This window comes from Globicephala melas, chromosome 2 (assembly GCF_963455315.2).
Source record: "Globicephala melas chromosome 2, mGloMel1.2, whole genome shotgun sequence".
NCBI lineage: Eukaryota > Metazoa > Chordata > Mammalia > Artiodactyla > Delphinidae > Globicephala > Globicephala melas.
The window spans coordinates 151,951,460-151,975,411 of NC_083315.2; the positions used below are offsets into that span (position 1 = coordinate 151,951,460).

Consider the following 23,952-nt stretch of genomic DNA (forward strand, 5'->3'; position numbering starts at 1 on the left):
CATCCTCATCAGCTTGTAGAGTAGCAGGGCTGGTTCGGGAAGTACCACCCCACAGTGATTCCCACCTCCCACCCTACTATCTTCCCCTTTGGGTTCCAGTCATCACTCCCAGGCAATAGGATATGAACTAACCAGCATCCTATTAGGCATAGAAGCATCCTTTGACGCTATCCTTTGACATCAAACACACTAACCAAATTGCGAGTTGAATACGTTCAGATTATGTGCTTTTTTGTGTTTCTTACAACAGTGAAATCATGTTGAATATATTGTTTTATAGCCTTCTTTTTTCACTTAACAATACATTGAATATCTATTTTCATGGAGCAAATACCCATCTATAATCTAACCTTCAACATCTGTTTCAGTTACGTATTGCTGGGTTACAAACCACCCCAAACCCAGGGCTTAAATCAACAGTGATTGATTGTTTCTCATTATTCTATGGGTTGACCAGACAGTCCTGATCATTCACAAGAAATACAAAAACTAGAGAAAGAAAAACTGGGTTCCAGTGTGAGCTGAGCCACTTCCTGCTTGTGTGACCTTGGTCAAGTAATTGAACCTCATATTCCTCATCTGTAAATTGTTACAGATGATAACAGTGATGTCTCCCTTACCTGAGATATTTTGAAGATCAAATGAGAACTATAATAGTAATATCTACCATGTACGGTTGTCATGAGGATTAGATGAGTTAATATGGCAAAAGTAACAAATGTTAGCTATTAGCTATTATGCGTCTTGGTGAGGGGCCAGGCTACAGAGGGGATTGCTGGGGCAGGGAAGTAGCTGGTTCTCCAGCTCATTAGACTGAGACATAGGAGGGAGGGAGGATTTCTGCTGGGAATAGAAGCATGTGAAAGGATGCAGTGAACACACCTGAGAGTATTAAGCATTGCTCAGCCACAGGGGAAATGAGCGCTGGGGGAAGAGTCATCTTGCTGCAGTTGAAAAATACTTACTTGTAGCCACATTTTTCTGCATACTGATAATATGCTGGTAATAAAGTCAGGATTAAAGTATGCTGGAAAGCAGACAGTGCCAGCCTAGTGATATCAGACTCAAAGAATGACCCATGGGTATCCACTGCCTCTATCCCTGCTCTATCATAGGGACCCCTTCTTCAGGAAACAGAGAGAAGAGGACGAAAACCAAGGAAGTATCTTTGAAGGGCCAGAAAAACAGTATCAGGTAGTCCAAATCTAGGCCCCAAAAGCTTTCTGTGCCCCAAATGTCTCATTTCAACACTTTCATTACACTTTCAGAGACTCTAACATGTTAAGATTCATGTCCCTGTGTCTCTTTAAAAATTATGCAATATTTACAACAAAAGGATGTAAAGAATAACACAACAAAACCCATGTTCTTGCTACCAGCTTAAGAAATAAAACATTGCCAACACAGTTAAATTTTCCTACGTTTTCATAAGAGGTAACCACTATGCTGAACCCTGAGGTTGATTATGTCCTTGTACTCTTTTTTATTTTTCAGATACATGAATAAATCTGACAGAAAGGATAGGCTGTTTATAGAAATTTGTGTTCCAGTGAAGGACTTTTAGGTTCTCCAGCAGGATCTGGATGACTTCCAAAGAGGCTACAGGAGAAGCAGAGAGGGAAGTAAAAGGTTATAAAAAGAAGAGAGTCTCAGTAGCCTGTGACAATATCAACTGGAATAATATATGTAATTATTCCATATACTTGAGGGAGGCATATACTTGAAAAGATAATGGCTGTAAAATTTTCATATTTGATGAAAAATATAAACCCACAGATCCAAGAAACTGAATCAATGCCAAGCACAAGAAATTATACCAAGGCACATCATATTGAAATTGCTGATAAAAATAATTACTGAAGGGCTTCCCTGGTGGCGCAGTGGTTGGGAGTCCGCCTGCCGATGCAGGGGACACGGGTTTGTGCCCCGGTCCGGAAAGATCCCACATGCCGCGGAGCAGCTGGGCCCGTGAGCCATGGCCGCTGAGCCTGCGCGTCCGGAGCCTGTGCTCCGAAACAGGAGAGGCCACAACAGTGAGAGGCCCACGTACAGCCAAAAAAAAAACAATTACTGAAAATCAATGATAACAAAACTTTTTTCAAGGAGCCAGAGGAAAAAAGAAACATTATATAAAGGAAGAAAGATACATGAATAATCTCTGACTTCTCATTAGAAATAATACAAGTCAGGAGACTATGGGACTAAATCTTTAACATCCTACAAGAAAAATGAGAAAACTGTCAACCTAGAATTCTGTTTCCAGTGATAAAGCTGAGGGAAACCATCACCTGCAGACCTGTTGGAGGCTTGAGGGAAATGATACCAGGTGGAAACTCAAATCCCTGCAAGGAAATAAATAGAAAGAAATGAATATGGGAAATGGTAAATGTAAACGATGTTTTCTCTTCATTTTAAAATTTATGTTAAAGAGAAGTAAAAGTTTAAACAAAAATAATGACAATTTACTGTGGAGCTTATAATAAATATAGAAGTAGAATGTATGACAAACAAGCACAAAGGACAAGAGAGGAAGAAAAGGAACTACAGTGTTTTAAGTTTCTTGTGTACTATGTGAAGTGGGATAATATTATGTAAAGGTAGAAATTAAAGATGCACGTTGTAAACTTTAGAGCAAACACTAAAAAAAGAGAAAGGAATAACTAATAAGCCAAGAGATAAAACGAACTCCTAAAAAATACTCAATCCCCAGCAGGCAGGGAAGGCAAAAAAGAACAAAGAACATATGGGGAAAATGGGAAAAAATAGCAAGATGGTAGATTTAAACTCAACCATAGAGATACTTACGTTAAAAGTAAGTGGACTACATGGATGAACTGTGAAAATATTATGCTAAGTGAAAGAAGCCAGTCTTAAGAGACCACATATTGGATGATTCCATTTTTATGAAATGTCCAGAATAAGCACATTTATGAAAACAGAAAGTAGATGAGTGGTTTCCTAGGGCTGGGGGAGGGATGGGGGAGGGAGATGGAAGTGACAGCTAATTGGTATGAGGTATCTTTTCGGGGTTACAAAAATGTTCTGAAATTAGATTGTGGTGATCATTGCACACCTCTGTGAATATGCTAAAACCCACTGAATCGTACATTTTAAATGAGTGATTTGCAGGGCATGTGAATTATATCTCAATAAAGGTGTTTTCTTAAAAGTAAATGAACTAAACATTCTAAATGAAAGTCATCAAAGAGCTGATAAGAGGGTGAAGAAGCTGCTTTAGTTCTACAGACATTGCCAAACTAGAAGAGAAAGATGCAAACTTGGACTGTGTTTCTGGCTGCTGGGCTACCCAAAATGATGAGTTTAAGAACTTCCCTACTTTCAGCTGGCACCCAAAGGACAAGCCCTCCAGTGTAACAGTGAATTAGAAACAACTCAGTTCTTGTGTAAGTTTTTAGTCAAGGTTCTTGTCACACCTTTGATCAAGAAAACCTCAATACTTTAACTTGACTTAAGGTAGTTCCAGTATGGTCAGCAAAAGCAGATGAAAATCCTCCCTGGGGACAGTGCTATGATCCTAGGCCTCAAAGTATTTCAGCAAATACTCTTCAGATGCAATGTCCATTCGTATAGCACACAATTAAGCAAAAGATAACCAAGCACACAAGGAAATAAGACACTATGAGCAAGGAACAGCAAAAACAACAAGCAACAGAAACAGACTCATAGACTCGAAGCACTGGAATTCTTGATCACAGAATATGAAATATATGCTTACTGTTTTAAAAGAAATAAGTGCTTAAAATATGTGCATGGGAAAAAAAGAATTAAAACAAAATCTAGGGCTTCCCTGGTGGCGCAGTGGTTGAGAGTCCGCCTGCCGATGCAGGGGACACGGGTTCGTGCCCCAGTACGGGAAAATCCCACATGCAGCGGAGTGGCTGGGCCCGTGAGCCAGGGCCGCTGAGCCTGCGTGTCCGGAGCCTGTGCTCCACAACGGGAGAGGCCCCAACAGTGAGAGGCCCACGTACCGCAAAAAAAAAAAAAAAAAAAAAAAACCCAAAATCTATAAGAAGTGACAGCAGTCACTGTAAGTTGCCATGCTAACATTTCAAAGAGAAAAAAGTTATCATTTTATTGGATGCAGAAGAAGTGATTGATAAAATTTAACATTTATTCATGATATAAAAGCTAAGAATAGAGGTATACTTCTTTAATCTGATAAAAGGTATCTATTAAAATTTTACCAAACATCATGCCTAATGGTGAAACAATAAAAGTTTTCCCTTGTGGTTGGAAACAGACAAATATACTATTATATTTTATATTTTACATCCTAGCCAGCTCAGAAAGGAGAGAGAGAGAGAGAGAGAGAAGGAAGGGAAGGAGGGAGGGAGGGAGGAAGGCAGGAAAAAGAAGAAAGAAAGAAAAAGGTATAAGGGTATTATATTAGTCTGCTAGGGCTGCCATAACGGAATACCACAGACTGGGTGGTTCAAACAACAGAAATTTATTTTCTTACAGTTCTGGAGGCTAGAAGTTCAAGATCAAGGTGCAGAGTTACTTTCTCATGAAGTGTCTCTCCTTCCTTGCAGTTGGCTACCTTCTTGCTGTGTCTTCATCTGGCCTCTTCTCTGTGTGTGCACGGAGAGAGAGAACTCCTGGTCTCTTCCTCTTCTTAAAAGGACGCCAATCCTATTGGATTAGGGTTGCACGCTTATGACCTCAGTTAACCTTGATTATCTCCTTAAAGTCCTTTTCTTCAAATACAGTCACACTGGGGGTTGGAGCTTCAACATATGAATTTGGGGGGACACAATTCAGTTCATTACAGATAGGAAAGGAAGAAACAAAACTGTACAAATGATATGCTTATATATAGAGATTTAGAAAATCTAAAATAATCTCGGAATTATTAGGATTAATAGAGTTTAACAAAGTTGCTGAATACAAAAGTTAGTATATAAAAGTCAATTATATTCCTATATAGCAAAAACACATACTTTGAAAATGAGAAAATTTTAATGTATTACTTAAATAGTGGAAAAATATCAGAATTTGGAAATAAATCATTTTTAAAAAAGATGTGCAAGACCTCTATAGGAAAAATGATAAAACTATACCATGTTCTTGGTATGATATACCATATTCTTGGATTGGGAGATTCAATAATTCTAAAATGTCAATCCACCCAAACTTATTTATAGGTTTGATCAAAACTGAGTCAGGGTACCACCAGGTTTGTTTTAGAACTTAAGAAGCTGAATCTAAATGTAAAGAGCTGAGAAAGGTCAATGATACTCTTGAAGTAAAAGGATAAGGTAGGAGAAATTGCTCTATCATATTTTAAGTTTTACAATAAAGTTTTAGTAATGGTGGTTGCAGGGATAGACAGATAGGCCAACAGAACAGAACAGAGAGCCCAGAAACAGGCCCCACTTGTTTGGATCCTTGACAAACGACAGAGCTGGTACTGCAGAGCAGTCTGGAAAGGTCAGGGTTTTTTCCTCAATAAATGACGATGGAATAATGAGTATCCATAGGTAAAAAATGAGATTGGACTCGTATTTTCCATACATACAAAAATCAACTACAGGTGGACTTTTTTTTATTAAGATAAAATTAACATAAAATTCACCATTTTAAAGAGTAAAATTCAGTGGTTTTTAGTATATTCACAGAGTTGTGCAACCATCACCACTATCTAATTATAGAACATTTTAATTACAAGATGACTTTTTCCCATTAAGCAGTCACTCTCCATTCTCTCCTAGCTAAAGGTTTGTCAATTTTGTAGATTTCCTAAGAAAGCACCAACTTTTCATCTTGTTGATTCTCTCTATTGTTTTTCTATTCTCTACTTCATTTATCTCCACTCCAATCTTTATAGTTTCCTTCTTTCTACTTGCTTTGAGTTTAGTTTGTTCTTTTTGTGGTTTCTTAAGTTGGAAGTATGGGTTATTGATTAGGAATGTAGGAATTTATAGATATAAAGTTAATGTTCTTTTTTAATGTAGGAATTTATAGGTATAAAATTCCATCTGAGCATTGCTTTCACTATATCTCATAAGTTGTGGTATATTATATCTTCATTTTCATTCATCTCAAAGTCTTTTCTAATTTCTTGTGAGATTTCTTCTTTGACCTATTGTTTAAGCATGTGTTATTTAACTTCTACATTTTTGTGAGTTTCCCAGACTTTTGTCTATTATGGGTTTCTAATTTTCCACTGTGGTCCCAGAAGATATTTTGTATACTTTATATACTTAAAGTATTAAGATTTGTTTCATGGCCTAACTTGTGGTTTATATTGGAGAATGTTCAATACACATTGTGTTCTCAATACACATTGAGAAGAATGTGTATACTGTTATTGTTGGGTGGAGTGTTCTACAGAGTCTGCTAGGGCTAGTTATTTTATGTTGTTCAAGTCTTCTATATCTTTGCTGATTTCTATATAGTTGTTCTATCCATTATTAAAAGTCGAGTATTAAAGTATCCAACTCTTATTGTCAAACTATTTCCCCCTTTAAACATTTACTTATTTTATTTATTATTATTATTATTTTTGGCTGTTTCGGGTCTCAGTTGCAGCACATGAGATCTTTGGTGAGGAATGCGGGATTTTCGTTGTGGCGTGCGGGCTTCTCTCTAGTAATGGCGTGTGGGTTTTCTCTCTCTAGCTGTGGTGCATGGGCTCCACAGTTTGTGGCACGCAGGCTCTTTCGTTGAGGTGTGCTGGCTTAGTTGCCCTGTGGCATGTGGGATCTTAGTTCCCGACCAGGGATCAAACCCATGTCCCCTGCATTGGAAGGCAGATTCTTTACCACTGGACCACCAGGGAAGTCCCTTCCCCTTTAATCTTGTCAGTTTTTGCTTCATATATTTTGGTGCCTCTGTTGCTAGGTACATATACGTATATAATTGTCATATCTTTTTGATGGAATGACCCTTTCATCATTATATAATGTCATTTCTTTGTCTCTTGTAACAATTTTGTCTTAAAGTTTATTTTGACATAATATAGCCACTCTAGCTCCCTTTGATTATTGTTTGCATAGACTATCTTTTTCCATCTTTCACTTTGAACCTATTTGTGTCTTTGGATCTAAAGTGAGTCTCTTGTAGACAGCTTATACTTGGATCATGTATTTTTAAAAAATTTACTCTGCTAGTCTCTGCCTTTTAATTAGAGTTTAATCCACTTACATTTAAAGTAATTACCGTTAAGGAAGGACTTACTTCTGCCATTTTGCTATCTGTTTTCTTATGTCTTATACCATTTTTGTTCTTTATTTTATCCAGCACTGTTCTCTTGTGTTAAATATATACATTTATTTTCTAGTATATCTTTTCAATTTCCCTGTTATTTCTTTTTGCTATATATATTTATACATTTATTTATTTATTGGCTGCACTGGGTCTTTGTTGCTGCGCGTGAGCTTTCTCTAGTTGCAGTAAGCAGGGGTTACTCTTCGTTGCAGTGTGTGGACTTCTCCTTGCAGTGGCTTCCCTTGTTGCGGAGCATGGGCTCTAGGCGCATGGGCTTCAGTAGCTGTGGCTTGTGGGCTCTACAGCACAGGCTCAGAAGTTGTGGCGCACGGGCTTAGTTGCTCCATGGCATGAGGGATCTTCCTGGAACAGGGCTTGAAACCATGTCCCCTGCACTGGCAGGCAGATTCTTAACCACTGCACCACCAGGGAAGTCCCTTTATTTGCTATATATTTTTGAGTTATTTTCTTAACGGTTGCTCTGAGGATTACAATTAACAGCTTAATTTATAACAATCTAGTGAAGATTAATATCAACTTAGCTTCAAAAGTATGCAAAAACTTTGTTCCTGTATAGCTCTACACCCACCCTTTATGTTGTATTGTCACAAATTACATCTTCATACATTGTGTGCCTATCAACATAGATTTATAATTTTGGTTTTATGCAGTTATCTTTTAAATCATAGACGAAAAAGAGGAACTACAAACCCAAAATGCATTAATACTGACTTTTATATGTATCTGTGCAGTTACCTTCACCTTATTCTTTATTCTTTATTTGGTGAGGCATCCATTCTCATGGTTTCCTTTAGTTCTTTGCACTTGGTTTCCTTTAGCTCTTTGAGCATATTTAAAATGGTTGGCTTAAAGTCTTTTCAATTAAGTCCAACGTCTGGGCTTCCTCAAGAACAATTTCTATTAATTGCCTCTTTTCTTGTATATGGGCCATACTTTCTTGTTTCTTTTCATGCTTTATAATCTGTGTTGACAATTGGAAAATTTGAATATTATAATGTGGCAACTCTGGGAATCAGATTTTTCTCCTTCCCAGGGACTGTTGTTGCTGCTTGTTGCAGTAGTTATTTGTTTAATGTCTTTTCTGAACTAATTTTGTAAAATCTATATGCTTTGTTGTGTGTGTCCACTGAAATCCCTATTCCATTAGCTTTGTGGTCGGCTAGTGATTGGACAGAGACTTCTTTAAATATCTGGAATAACAGCAGCAAAAATACCCCCCAGTCTCTGCAGCTGGGCTCTGTGTTTGTGTGGGCATGCTTTCAAAACTCAGACAGTAGTTCACAACTCTGTCTTAACCTTCACTTTCCACATGCACAGAGACTGAAGGCGAGCCAGAGGTGAAAGCTTAGGAACTTCTCAAGTCTTTCCAGAGCATGAGCCCAGCCCTGGGGGTGTGTTCACCCTCTAGATTCCCAGGTATATGTCAGAGCTTTTCACATACCTGGGAATCTACCTGGAGAAAAGGGAATCCTCCTACAGTGTTTGTAGGAATATAAATTGGTGTAGCCACTATGGAGAACAGTATGGAGGTTTCTTAAGAAAGTAAAAACAGAGCTACCATACGATCCAGCAATCCGACTCCTGGGCATATATCCAGAGAAAAACATGGTTCGAAAGCACACATGCACCTCAATATTCATTGCAGCGCTGTTTACAATAGCTAAGACGTGGAGGCAGCCTAAATATCCATCGGCAGATGAATGCATAAAGAAGATGTGGTCCATATACACAATGGAATACTACTCAGCCATTAAAAAGAATGAAATGAAATAATGCCATTTGCACAATGTGGATGGACCTGGAGATTATCATACGAAGTGAAGTAAGTCAGACAGAGAAAGACAAAAATATGATATCGCTTATATGTGGAATCTGAAAAAAATGATACAAATGAACTTATTTATAAAATAAAAACAGACTCACAGACTTAGAGAATGAACTTATGGTTACCGGGGGGGGGCAAGGGTGAGGAGGGAGGGATAGATTGGGAGTTTGGGATTGACATGTACACACTGCTGTATTTAAAATAGATAACCAAGGACCTACTGTATAGCACAGGGAATTCTGCACAATACTCTGTAATAACTTAAATGGGAGAAGAATTTGAAAAAGAATAGATACATGTATATGTATAACTGAATCACTTTGCTGTACACCTGAAACTAACACAACAATTGTTAATCAACTATACTCCAATATAAAAGGAAAAAAAATTTTAGATCCTTATTCCCCAAAGGATCTCATTTCCCAGCTTTTCTTCCCAAGTTTTTGGTTAGCCTATTTTTTGCCCCAACTGTTATCCATTACCCGCAACTGTTGTCTAATACCCCCAACTGTTATCCAATACCCCAGGCAGCGGCGATTGATTCATTGGCCTTAAAATGTTTTCCACAAATGCCTCCAAGTAGCCACCTCAGCAATGGGAGAATTCTGAGTTAGGTGAGATAAAGGCAAGGCTTTTGAACCAGTCCTCCTGGAAGCTACCAAGCAGGTCGAAGTAAACAACTATAGCATTTTTTTAAAGAATGGGATCAGTACTGCTAACCTCCCAGCGCTGGTACTAGGAATGCAGGCTGTTGGCACCAGGATAAGTTAAAACACTGTAAAGCATGTACAAGATCTACATAAGGAAAACTACAAAACTCTGATGAAAAAATTAAAAGAATAACTAAATAAATTGAGAGATATTCCATTTGTTCATGGATAAGAGGACTCAATATTGTCAAGATGTCAGTTCTTCCCAACTTGATGTATAGATTTAACTCAATCCCAATCAAAATCCCAGCAAGTTTATTTTGTGGACATTGAAAGAATGATTAGAAACTTTATATGGAGAAACAAAAGACTGAAAACAGCCAGCACAATATTAAAAGAAAAGAACAAAGTTAAAGAACTGAAACTACTGACGTAAAGATTTACTATAATATGATCAAGACAGTTTTTTATTGATGAAAGTTTTATTGATGAAAGAACAGACAAATAGATCAACAGTTTTATTGATGAAAGAACAAATAGATCAACAGAACAGAATTAAAAGCCCAGAAATAGATCCACATTAATATAATCAGCTGATCTTTAATGAAGAAGCAAAGGTAATACATTAGAACACAGAGAGTCTTTTCAACAAATGGCGCTGGAACAACTGGACATCCACATGCCAAAAAATGAACCTTATACCCTTCACAAAAAATTAACTCAAAATGCATCTTAGAGCTAACTGTAAAATTCAAAACTATAAAACTCCTAGAAGATAACATAGGAAAAAAGCTAGATTACCTTTGACATGATGACTTTTTGGATATAACACCAAAGGCCATGATTCATGGAAGGGAGACTTGTTAATCTAATTGTTTTAATTAATTAAAAATCTCTGGGGTCGGGGGCGGGGAGGCAGTTGTGGGAGGCGTGCCATGAGGCCTCGGCTCGCCCGCTGCAAACCGTGAGCTAGCTGTGGCGCGCAGATGGCCTGGCGGGGCTCCGACTGTAGCTGTGTCAGCGTGTTATGATGCAATCTCGTACCAACCTGGCTACCGAAATCCCCAGTAGTAAAGTGAAATACTCAAGGTTCTCCAGTACAGACGATGGCTACATTGACCTTCAGGGAGGAACTAACTGCTAAAGCCGACAGATTTGTGGGAATCTTCCTTCTTTCCTGATGTCATGAGATCCAATTTATTAAAGTTTAAGAAAGGCCCTCCTAAGATTCCATATAAGGCCATTGTACTTGCTACGTTGCTGTTTTGTTTTTGTTTTTTTTTTATAATTAATTAATTAATTTATTTTTGGCTGTGTTGGGTCTTGGTTTCTGTGCGAGGGCTTTCTCTAGCTGCGGTGAGCGGGGGCCACTCTTCATCGCGGTGCGCGGGCCTCTCACTGTCGCGGCCTCTTGTTGCGGAGCACAGGCTCCAGACACACAGGCTCAGTAGTTATGGCGCACGGGCCCAGTTGCTCCGCGGGATGTGGGATCTTCCCAAACCAGGGCTCGAACCCGTGTCCGCTGCATTGGTAGGCAGATTCTCAACCACTGCGCCACCAGGGAAGCCCTACAGTGTTGTTTTTGATTGGTGCCTTTCTCATTATCATAGGCTCCCTCCTGCTGGCAGACTATATCAGCAAAGGGATTTTGTTCTCAGATAACAAGACATGTTTCTTCCTTTGAGCTTCAACAAACTTCTCCCAGAGTTCCTATGAGGGGGTAGACCGGGCTGTTCCTGTCCTGATCATTGGCATCCTGGTGTCCCTGCCGGGATTTTACCACCTGCGCATCGCCTGCTATGCACCCAAAGGCTACTGGGGACACTCCTAGGATGACATGCCAGACTTTGATGACTAGCACGCACCTCAGCCCTGAAGAAAAGAGTCCCAGATGGGACTGAGCCCAGCTTTAAGACATTGAGCAGATACTATGGCTAAGGGCTAAGGAGTTCTGCGATTTGCAGATATTCAACAAAACAGTGGCCAGATTTTATGGGTCCATCCTAAAGACGTTAACTGAGCTTACAGCTATCCATGTCATCAGGACAGTCTCTATTTTTCATCTCCTGGCCCTGGCAAGAGCTCCTGACAAGTTTTTCCACGTGAATATGTATCGTGAAAAGTAGCCATGTTAATTGTATGGGAAAGTGGGAGGTTATTCTGTAGTGGAATGTGTTGCTGCCACCACCCTTTTTAGAGTTGAGCATTCTTTTAAATAGTCCTCATTGTCAATATGTTCTTGTGGCAAATGGAAGAATGCAGTTAAGTCAGATTTCTTATTACTAAGTAATTTATTTTGAAAATATCTAAGTGTCTTATCCCCATACTCTAACCTTGTTCTAGTGGAAAACCTTGGCAAAATCAAATAACCAGTGTGGTGCATCTCTAATATTTTTTACTTGCTTTCTTATTAACAGCAACTAGAAATTTTTTAAACCTCAGAGCAAATTTTCAAACCGTAAACACATTCTCTGTTCACCGGTCCTGGGCCAGCTCTGATCTGGTTCACCGACAGGTTGGCCAGCGTATAATTTGGATAATTCTGTCCTTTGTAGATCTAGATGTTCTGTATATCATGTCTTTAAGGACTGGACTTTTGGCTGTTTCCTAAGGAAAAAATGTAAATAAGTGGTTATTATTTATAGTTTTTAACCCTGTTGTTAGCACCTCATATTATGATGTCATCCTGCTGAAGATTGTAAGAACTGGCCTGGATCTCTAGAGGACAAGACTGCCTTAGTTTGATTCTGTTTCCTAGCTTACAAAAAGTGACTTGTATTCAAAAGAAATTAAAATATCAAAATCTAAAAAAAAACCACAGAAAACCCCCCTCTGCTCTGTGAAAGACATGGTCAAGCGAAAAAGAAGATGAGCCACAAACTGGGAAAAAATATTTGCAAATGACGTATCTGATAAAAGATGTTATTCAAAATATATAAAGAATTCTGGGGCTTCCCTGGTGGTGCAGTGGTTAAGAACCCGCCTGCCAATGCAGGGGACACGGGTTCAAGCCCTGGTCCAGGATGATCCCACATGCCTCAGATCAACTAAGCCCACACGCCACAACTACTGAGCCTGCGGGCCTAGAGCCCGTGCTCTGCAACAAGAGAAACCACAGCAATGAGAAGCCCGCGCACCGCAATGAAGAGTAGACCCACTTGCCGCAACCAGAGAAAGCCTGCACGCAGCAACGAAGACCCAACACAGCCAAATATATATATATATATATAAAGAATTTTTAAAACTCAAAAAGAAGAAAATGAGTAACCTCATTAAAAAATGGGCAAAAGGCCTGAACAGACACCTCATCAATGAAGATATATAGTTGGCAATAAGCATATGAAAAAATGCTCCACATTGTAGGCTACTAGGGAATTGCAAATTATGATGGCAATGAGGTACCACAACACACCTATTAGAAATCCAGACACTGACAAAATCAAACGCTGGCAAGGATGTGGAGCAACAGGAGCTCTCATTCATTGCTGGTGGGAATGCAAAATGGTATAGCACATATTGTTACCATATAGTCCAGAAATTGGGCTCCTTAATATTCATCCAAATGAGCTGAAAACTTATGTCCACACAAAAACTTGCACATGGATGGTCAGAGAAGCTTTATTCGTAATTGCCAAAACTTGGAAGTAGCCAAGATGTCCTTCCATAGGTGAATGGATAAATGAGTTAAGGTACATCCAGACAATGGAATATTATTCAGCACAAAAAGAAATGAGCTATCATGCCATGAAAAGACATGTGGGAAACTTAAATGCATATTACTAAGTGAAAGAAACATCTGAAAAGGCTACCTACTGTATTATTCCAACTATACGACATTCTGGAAAAGGCACAATTATGGACACAGTAAAAGAATCAGTGGTGGAGGGGAGAGAGAGATGAATAGGAAGAACAGAGAGGATTTTTAGGCCAGTAAAACTACTCTGATGATATTAAAATTGTGGATATATGTTCGTATACATTTGTCAAAACCCTTGGGATGTACAACACCAGGAGGGAACCCTAACATAAACTATGGATTTTGTGTGATTCTGATATGTCAGTGGCGGTTCATTTTGATAGCAGGGAGGCTGAGCATATGTGGGACCATGGGGAAATCTCTGCCTAATTTTGCTAAATTCTTGAACCTAAAACTGCTCTAAAACATAAAGTGTATTTAAAAAATACCGGAAAGCTTTCTTACTGGGATTCAGCTGCTTTTTCCCTTGATTAAGCATTCCCCGAGTGCTGCAAGCCTTCCGTTAGTTTCCAGAGTTCCAAACAAGTTGACTCTGATAGTTTTTTTTTGCCAGTTTATTCATTATTTTTGAGGACGGACAGACTTTTGGAGTTACCTCCCCTGCCATTGTCACTGATGTACCTCCGTATAGATTTTAGAGTTAAATGTAAATTGCAAAAAACTTCAAACTTTTAGAAGGTAGTACAGATGAATGTCTTTAAGTCCTCAGGGCCAGGAAATATTTCTTAAATATGATATAAAGAAATAGATAAATTTTGCTAAATTAAAATTTGAAACTCTTGTTAATCTGAGAACACCACAGACTGAAAAGGCAAACCCCCAAGCGGGAGCAGATAATTGTAAGGATATTTTTAATGTCTTTCAAATCAATCAGAAAGACAACCCAATTTTTAAAAACTGGGTGAAAGGCTTGAACAGGTACCTCCAAAAAAAATTCCAAATGGCCAACAAATACTTGATCATGTACGTCACCTCATTCATAATTCATGAAATGCATATTAAAACCACAAGGAGACACTACTAAAACCCCACCAGGATGGTAACAAAGACCATCAATGTCAAATATTGAAAAGGATGTGGAGCATTGGGAATTCTCACCCACTGCTGGTGGAGGTACAAATTGATACAACTCTACCTTGGGAAGCATTTTAGCGTTAATTAGTAGAGCTGACGATACACACCCCCAATGTGGATGGTCGTCCCCACAACTCTACTCGTGGTCTACAGAAACTCGAGCACACGTGCAGCAGGCATAGTGGCATTGTTTTAGAAAACACGCTGATGCACAAAAAGTTGTTCGTAACCCCAATGTCCACCAACCAGGATAAATTAATTACGGCAGAGTCAAGCAATGGAGTGCCATACAGCAATAACAATGAATAAACTACAACTGCATGCCACAACTTGAATGAATTTTTTTTTTTTTTTTTTTGCGGTACGCGGGCCTCTCACTGCTGTGGCCTCTCCCGTTGCGGAGCACAGGCTCCGGACGCGCAGGCTCAGCGGCCATGGCTCACGGTCCCAGCCACTCCGCGGCACGCGGGATCCTCCTAGACCGGGGCACGAACCCGCGTCCCCTTCATCGGCAGGCGGACTCTCAACCACTGCGCCACCAGGGAAGCCCCCATTGAATGAATCTTTAACATATAACGTTGAGTAAAAGAAGCCCTACGTGAAGTATATACAGACTCGGATTCCATTAATATCCACTTAAAAAAAGAGACCCAACCGAACTCTATTGATTAAGGATGAATAATCAGGTGGTAAAGTATAAAGAAAAGGAAGTAAAGGTTACCATTAGGGTCAAGAGAGGGCTATCTGTGGGTGGGGGGGCAGGTGGAGAAGAGAGGGGTGCGACTGGGTAGCTACACAGGAAAATGTCTGGTATAATGTTCTATCTCTTGACCTAGGCAGTGGTTACGTAGTGTTTGCTTTAGGATTATTCATTATAGCTCTCATTTCTGTTTTATATACACCTCTCTTAGGTCCATTTTTTTTTTTTTTTGGCTGCGCTGTGTGGCTTGCGGAATTCTTAGTTCCCTGACTGGGGATTGAATGCGGGCCCTCAGCAGTGAGGGCATGGAGTCCTAACCACTGGACCACCAGGGAATTCCCTGTCTGTGTATTATATTTCGCAAGTTAATAAAGGTATAAAATAAAGAATGTGTTCATTACTGGAAACAAATGCCAGCTCCCACAGTACAGCAGAGCTGCTTTCAAGAGGCTGGCCATGGAGACGGGATCCTCACTTTGTAGCCCAGGAGAAATCCAATAGGGAAACCATATTTCTGCCCTATGAGGATCTGCTTGAGGGGTGAGGGGTGGTCTATAGCCTCAATAAATATCAACATGAGGACCCAAGTATTTATTTTTTATTGAGGTAACATTGGTTTCTAACATTATATGTTTCATGTCTACATTATATTTCTACTTCAGTATATACTACGGCAAACTCACCACTGCTAATTTAGTTTCCAAGTATTCTTTTTTTTTTTTTTTTTTTTTTCGGTACACGGGCCTCTCACTGTTGTGGCCTCTCCCGTTGCGGAGCACAGGCTCCAGGAGCACAGGCTCCAGACGCGCAGGCTCAGTGGCCATGGCTCACGGGCCCAGCCGCTCCGCAGCATGTGGGATCTTCCCGGACCGGGGCACGAACCCGTGTCCCCTGCATCGGCAGGTGGACTCTCAACCACTGCGCCACCAGGGAAGCCCCCCAAGTATTCTTTAACAACCTAATCCTGCAGGGCATCAGCCAGGCTCAAGACAGAACTGAGGTGAGGTTGTGCAGGCTTCAAACCTCCAGATCTGCCCTGGAAATGTTCAGTTTAGCTCAATTCTGGATGGGGAAACCCTCCCTCTCCAGTGTGTCTCCAGAGTTCCAGCACACAGTGGAGCTTCCCTTGTGGTGTCATCTGCATCCACCTCTGACCCGGCCCCACGAGAAGTTTCCAATATTGATAATTCGTAGTGACTTGGAGGTAGATGACAGTGACCTCCCTGAATTTCCCCTCTTCTGGGACAGAAGTAAAAGAAGCTGCGGCTAGCTAAGAGCATCTACCTGGTGGGGCCTTGGTGAGTGGGGACCCAGCCTGAGGCCACGGGTGAGGGAGGGCAGGGAGGCCAGGGCTGTCCCAGCGGAGGGGAGGCTTAGGTTCTCTGCCCTGAGGACCATGTGGTTAGAGGGCCCTGACTTCTCCACTCTGGCCCCACCAGACTGGGGAGTGCCAGCTTCCAGTGAGGGGTCAGTGCTGTGTGTCTCTCAAAACCCACAACCCCATGTTTGATTAGATAGAGGACACTGAAAAAATAGTATTCAATCCCAGTACATTGCTTGCCTACTTTCTGAACAGGTAATCAAATTTCCTTCTGTTTGGAAAGGCAGAGTAGAGTGTGTGACAGAAGCCTGAGCTCCCAAAATAGACCCACCTTCTTGGAGAGTTTTGATTGGGCTCCTGGGGATAGGGGATACCCTAGAGTATCTGGATTGTCACAAAGTGTGAATAGTGATGTGGTTCTGCCTTGAAAAATACTGTCCCTGTCAGTGGCATACGTTTATTTCTAGATCTTATAGCAAAATCTGCGGACTCTCAGGACCTCCAGACCTGCTGCCCCCTTTCTTACCCCCTACTTAGCTAGGTGACTAGCACTGGGCTTTAGGATGATGGGGACACTAGTGTATCTCTCTTGCCTCGAAGCCATCGAAATGATGTGAAACAAGCAGTGGGCACACCTAGCTGACCCTTTCCTGGACCTCTCGCTTTTTTCCCTCTTATTTTGAATTTTCCTGAACATCTCCCCTGGACAGTGAAGAAAGGCCATGCACCGTTGTGTAGCCTGTGTACAGTTGTGTTTGTTTTTGGAATTACAACCAGTTCTGCAATGAAAATCCTGTGCATGTTGGTCTTGTGAGCTCAGGGGAGTGTTTCTGATGAAATGATTTCTAGACAACAGGGGTAGGGTCACCACGGGCTCGTAACACTCTTGGCTGTGAGGGCTGTGGCCCTGCAGCTCTCCACCAGGGTGTTTTGGGACCTCAGGCAATTTCACTGCTCAATATTCCACATCAGCTGGTGGGACCCTACTAAGCTCTGGCATCTAAGGTAACAGATGCCAGATTTCACCCCCTTAGTTATTAAAAAATATTTATTTGAGTTAGCACTGTGCTAGACACTAGGAATAAAAAGAAAAAGGAGATACAATCTGATCTTAAAAGGATGTATAATCTAGTGGGAGAAGGTATATATCAATGAGTCAAAATCTCTACTTTCTGACCCATCAGGAAAGGTATTATTTTGAATGGATGCTGAAGGTTTCTACCCTTAAGCATACAAGTTTTACGTTAACCATTTTCAGAGACACTAGACATATCATATAATTGCTTTCCTTTTAAAATAAAATATTCCATCAGAATTAATCTTCTCTTAATGATTCAAGATTGTTATTCTGAGCATTTCCAACATTACCTTGTAATACAATGGCGCCCCCAAGGCTTCTTGGCCCTGAACTAAATGACCCCAAACTCTGAGTTTGTTTTATATCCTCTTGTTTATATAAGTTGTTCTATATCCTCTTGCTCTAGGCTTTTGCTAATTTCACTGTGCTTGCTTTTTGTAAGTTCTTTCTCCTTCCAATATGCTCTTTTCCGTCTACTGTGGGCTTGAAAATCAGGAAACTAGATTTATCAGGCTATGGGTTCAGCTGCTGTCACAGACCAAGGTGTCAATAGTTCAGGGCTCTTCTTCTCCAGGTCATCATGAGACTCAGGTCTTGTAGATTGGCCAAAGTCAGGTCCTTGTCAGCATCATCAAAGTTGTCCCCGCCTCCACCCCCCTGCCCATGGTCCAGTCTGCACAAGGGGAAAGAGGAACTGGAGAGCAGGCAGCTTCCTTTTAAGAATGTGGCCCAGAAATGAAACAGATCACTTCCACTCCCATCCCATTGGTTATAACTTAGTCCTATTGCTGCACTTGCCTGCAAGGGAGGCTGGGATATGTAGTCTCTAGTAGGGTAGCCATGTAGCCAAGTTTTAACCTTGGAAGCTCTACTGCTAAAAGAGGGGAAAAAAGGACATAAGCGGATACTTAGTGGTCTCTGCCACACTGGATCTGTTTAAACCGTGCGTAGAATAAACGCAGGTGGGCTGTCATTGAAGACACAAGGTGCGCTCCTACAGAAAAAGCGTCTGATTTTGACAGCAGTTCCTTCCGTTTGGATTGCTCAGAGGACTTTTGTGTCTTTGTTGTTGTCCTGGATTACGATCCCGGACAAGACACTGGAGGTTAAGAAAGCAGTCACGAAGACAACACTCGTCATCTTTCAGAGATCTCCCACCTTAATCACATGAGTGAGAACATGAAAGATGTTCTCAGCACCCACAGGCCAGAAGCACCTTTTCTTTGAAAGCCTCTCAAGGCCACAGCTATTCGCAAAAGCCTCAGCTATTCATTCCCACACACCTTCACGTCTCGACAAAGCACCTTCTACCAGCCTGACACTCGTCTAGGTCATTGATGTTCAGTTGGTTAGGGTCATCTCTCTGATTGTCCCCCCATGCAGCCCACCTGGTATTCCCATGGATTCCCCCCCCCTTTTCTGTATCTCCCTTTATTGTACATCCTTGATGCCTATCAGGTCTCGCCTCCAGGAACTGGAGTGGGTTGGGTGTTGGCTCAAAAACTTTACCCTGTGGCTGCTGTTCAAAAACTTTCCACGGCTCCCTTTGCCTGCTGAGCAAAGTCTAAACTCCTGAGCCCCGCGTGTGAGGCCTTTCAGGACCTGCTTTCAGCCTCCCATTCTGGCCTCAGCTCCCAGCAGAGGGCATGTTCAGGGATCGGGCTCATCCAGGGAGGCTGGTTCATAGGTTCTGTGTGGATGGCACCTGGCCAAAGGGGGCTGGAGAGCTGCTGATGCCAGCTCTGGGTCTGAGCTAGAATACCCACTACCCAGTCTTCTCACAGGACACTCAGTCAAGGATGCCTAGAAATTTCAGCGCTAGGGTCTCCCCTCCATTCTATCTAAGGTCCTTCTTGGAAGGGAGAGATCAATATTGATCAGTCTCTGTTTGTGAAAAACTGACCCAAGTAACTTACATGCATTTTATATTCACACTGACTCTATGAGGTAGGTACTACTGTTGGACTCCTTTTATTTCCATCTCCGTTTTATAGATGTGAAAATTAATTTCAGAGTGGCTAAGTAACTAGTGCAAAGTCACCCAGCTAGTAAGAGGCAGAGCCCCGATTTTTTTTTTTTTTTTTTGCGGTATGCGGGCCTCTCACTGTTGTGGCCTCTCCCGTTGCGGAGCACAGGCTCCGAACGCGCAGGCTCAGCGGCCACGGCTCATGGGCCCAGCCGCTCCACAGCATGTGGGATCTTCCCGGACCGGGGCACGAACCCGTGTCCCCTGCATTGGCAGGCGGACTCTCAACCACTCTGCCACCAGGGAAGCCCAGAGCCCAGACTTGAACCAAGTTTCAACTGGATCCAAAGACCAAGTTCTTTCCACTTAACACAGGGTCTTTCTAAAGGAACGGCTATTACCCTCATACATAAGACGCTTAATCCTCCCACCCTGGAGTCAGACACTAGTTCTGTAGTGAGGAAGCAGAGAGGAGGACAAGCTGCTTTTGTCCAGGTTTTACTCTCTCCCACCAGTACCATAACAACGACAGCAAAAACAACAATATTTATTGAGCATCTACTTTGTATACAATATCTCATTTAATCCTCACAACTACCCTTTAAGGTTGTTATTATTATTCCCGCCATTTTGCATATGCAAAGAATGAAGCTCAGAGAGGTTAAGTCCCATATTTAGATGGCCCAGCTGGGACTGGAATCTGGGCAGCTAGAGTTCTTAAACATTACTTTTGTACTTACCTGGTTTATATTTGTTCCCACCAGACTCTATCCTAGAAGAGAGGAATAGAAATGTTAGGGCCAGAGGGGCCTTAAACCCCAACGAGCCCAGCCCTCTCAGTATTACAGATGAGAGGGAAAAAGAAAGAAAGACAGATCAAGCAAGTTATCCAAGATTGCAAAGCACACTAGCAGCTGAGCCCAGGCTAGAACCCAGACCCTTGATACGCTGTTGCCATTGCATGATAGACAACCAAAAGCCTTCCTAGTCCTTGAACGAATGAATAAACGAATGGGTGAGGGAGCGAAGAAATGGACGGATCTCAGCAGAATGCCTAGTGGCTCACTTTGGGTTTTCATGGCACTGCTGGGTCAGAAGAACCAGGGGGTGAGGGGGCAGGGGCAGGTGCAGGGGAGGGAGAGAGATGACCAGGGTGCGCCAGCCTGGAGGGAGCGCGGTGCTGCTGCTTATGGGGAGCCAACCCCTGAAAGCCTAGCTACCCTTTGACCCTCCTGTCAGTGTCTCACGACCTTAGACTCACACTGATTACTCTGTGGCCTTCTTAGCACATTGCTAACAGCTCTGTCAATATCTTACCATTATATAACTGTTAAAAGAGAGTCACGTTCAAAGGTTGGTCAGCAACCTGTCTCTCTCGTAAAGTCTATTAAATAAACATGCTTAGGCCCCTTCCTGGGAGAGAGGAGAGTGGCTGTTTACTACTGTCCCTTAGTTTGTATACTGATCTTTGGGGGTTCGAACACTGGCACCCGCCCCCAGAGTCAAAACTAGTGTCTCCAGCAGAGTAGCCAGGACTTTGAAGAAACTGGAGACCTACAGGACTGTGGCCCATGGCAAACTGGAAATGACCCAGCCCACCCTCTTGGGCCTCCTGGACAGGGCTGTGGTCAATTTGTAGATGTTCCCTTTGCTGGGGAAGAAGGAACCAATCACTGGGCCGGTGCCAGGAGCTGGTCCCTGGGCGGGGCTAAGCGCTGTTACCTTTGTGCGGTTGTCTTTTCTCGCTTTGGCTGGCGGGGTTGGGTGGGTTGAAAGGGGCACTAGCCTCAAAGGAGAGCTTGAAGTGGGGGTGAAGGCTGTAGGGTGGGCAGAGAGCAGCAGGACGCCTGCCAGGGCCCAGAGCTTCGGAGGGTGCTGGAGTGTCTACAGCAAGGGACTGCCAGCCTTGTATATTTGCGATGGTAATTTGCTGATGGTTCCTGGTAGCTACAAAGTCTCTAAGGCGGAGCCTGGGCCTTTGCATATGAAAATCCAGCCTGGGTTCCCTCGCGGGTCAAGCAGCATTGGGGCGGGGCCAAGGTTGGCTTCTGCCTGGGAGGGGCCGGGATGCCGCTCCCATGGTGATGCAGCGGGGAATTTGCTGACAGTCCCTTGCCAGGTGGGGCTGGCTTCACTAGGCCCGCGAGGAGGACGACCGGCTGGCAGTCTCCTCCCAGGTAGGGAGCGTGTTGCCCGTCACCGCATCCCGGCGGCCTGCGTACCTTTCCTGGCGCTGGGGCCGTGGCGCCGAGGCGCCGAGGGCGCAGACGTGGTGAGCAAGCGGGTGGTATCAGCTGGAACTGGTCTTCCCGGCTGGAAGAAGGGGCGCACAATCCGGGTCCTGGACATGGGAGGGGGTGGGGCAGGACTGCTTGCTCTACGCTTTCCGGGACCGCGGACTGGGAGGGATGGGGGCGGGGGAGACTGCGCCACACTCCGTGGCCTCGCCGGCTCTCCCCCAGCGTGGACCCAGGGCAGGGTGGAAGGAGCCGCCTACCAGGAAGGGCCGTGGCTTGGTCGACAGTATTCATTGGGTCGGGGGGGTGGGGTGGGTGGGCAGGAGGCTTGGCTGGGGTCCCGCTCTGTCTGCCTGTTGGTTACCTCTCTGGACCACCCCCATGCAGGGATTCCCTGGGGCTGTGCCTCCCACTCACTGGGCTGGCATGGGAGGGGCGCGCTCTCCCCCGCAGTCTACAACGCGGTTAGGACTTCTGGCAGCGTCACGGCTGCGCTGCAGTTGGCGGGGGTGGGGTGGGGGTGGGTCGGTCTCATTCTGTGCTGAGTGGGCGGGACTTCTGGGCTCTCAGGGGCAAAATACGGCACCTTTTCTCATATGCTTTCACAGAAAGGTTCTTGCGTTCATCCTCACCTTGGCCTTGAGAGAGAAACTTTGGATCTGTATGATGGACCTGGGGAAACTGAGGCCCAGGGGTGCTGTGGCTTCACCAAGGTCACTCAGCAGGTCCTGCAGAGCTGGCCTCCCAGGCACTGCCTTGCCCTGACGCTCTCTGGAGGGCCAGGAGCTGAGCTTACTCTGAAGGCCTCCGTTCCAATCTGGGGTGGACACCCCCCACCCCCAGTGCCCCCTTTCCTCATTCCTGTGAATGGAGGGAGATATAACTTCTGTGGAGGCTCCAGAGTGTCATGGCTGTGAACACTGCAGGGATCAGAATTGTATGAGGACAGGGAAAAACTACTCATGAAAAACAGTCATCTAAGTAGAGGAGCTACGGGCCCCTGTTCTGCTTGTGGGCTCAGGGAGAGAATGAGAGTTGGCTTCCAGGGGAGGAAGGCCGGAAGGGGCAGCCCAGTTCTGGGCTTCAGTCTCGTGTACCAGCCTTGATGAAAGCCAATTGGAAGTTCCCAGGCTGCTGTGGGAGGGACGGGGGACAGGCAGATGGACTTTCTCCGTTAACAGCCCTCCTCTCCCTGGAGAAGAGCTGGGGGAACTGAGTCCACCTTCTCTCAGCGTCAACCCCACCACCACCCCGTGGATCTCAACCTTGCTCCCTCCCCAGCTCCTGTCCCCGGGAGAAATGGACTGCATAGGATCTGTTGCCCTTGGAGGTGAACTTTTCCTGAATTCACCTTGTGAATTCACCCTCCTTCTCCCTGGTGCAGATGCCTTTCTCTGGGGGGAAACTGAGGCGGGCAGAGAGCTGTATTTTATTTCAGAGCTGGAGCCAGGCAGTGTCACTGTACAGGTGAGGAAGCTGAGTCACCGAGGGTGTAGCGAGTTGCTCCAGGGCTCTTACCTGCACCCAGGTCTGCTGCCTCCCCCGGCCCATCGCAGGGCAGACTAGATGAGGCCCCTTCCTCTCTCCTCCTCTCCACCTTCAGCCCCTGCCCCGGTGAGGTGAGGCTGTGAGTGCCTCCTGATGGGAGGGGGGTGTCAGTGGTAGGGGACAGCTCCAGCATCTTCTCCTCCATTGAGATGTGTTTTCAGATTTCTTAGGAAAGAAGCAACTTGAAGAGGGGAGCCAAAGTCTCTTGGTTACGTTCCCATCGTGCACCCAGAGTGGACACACAAATTCTGTGGGCCTCTCAGAGCCAAGAGCAGCTATTTCTCCTGCCCTAGTGCCAGCAGCTGTGATCACAGCCACTGAGGGGGCCCACGGGCGGAGGGACTTCAGTTATCCCTCTGACAGCATCACAGGATGGGAAGTCCGTGATTCTGAGCAAAACAGTTACCATGTGCCTGGTGCATGAGTTGATGCTTTTCAGACATACCCTCCAAGCACAGAGCCCCTGAAAGCTGGCCCCTGGTGATTCCATCGCATGCCCTGGGCTACATGATGACCACGAGTAATCACTGGGGTGGCCTGTGGGA

The 23,952-nt window shown here is 43.7% G+C and overlaps 1 protein-coding gene and 1 long non-coding RNA gene across 7 annotated transcripts in view; one reads left to right on the top strand and one right to left on the bottom strand.

Moving 5' to 3' along the window:
- TMEM63C (transmembrane protein 63C) overlaps positions 1-23,952 on the top strand; it is a 135,381-nt gene that overhangs the window by 41,930 nt on the left and 69,499 nt on the right. Inside the window, exon 1 of one of the 6 annotated variants that reach the window (XM_060295091.1) lies at positions 21,651-21,799. The exons of 4 other annotated variants lie outside the window; for them this stretch is intronic. The gene's annotated coding sequence lies outside the window, so the exon portion shown is untranslated. Of the gene's footprint in view, positions 1-21,650; positions 21,895-23,952 lie in introns of those variants that run through there. One more of the 6 variants, XM_030831871.2, reaches the window with a different exon arrangement.
- LOC132596879 (uncharacterized) lies at positions 10,309-21,969 on the bottom strand. Its single transcript, XR_009563175.1, has 3 exons — positions 21,845-21,969; positions 20,363-20,394; positions 10,309-12,333 (listed from the first exon to the last, which is right to left on the bottom strand). It is a non-coding gene; the product is annotated as an uncharacterized lncRNA (long non-coding RNA).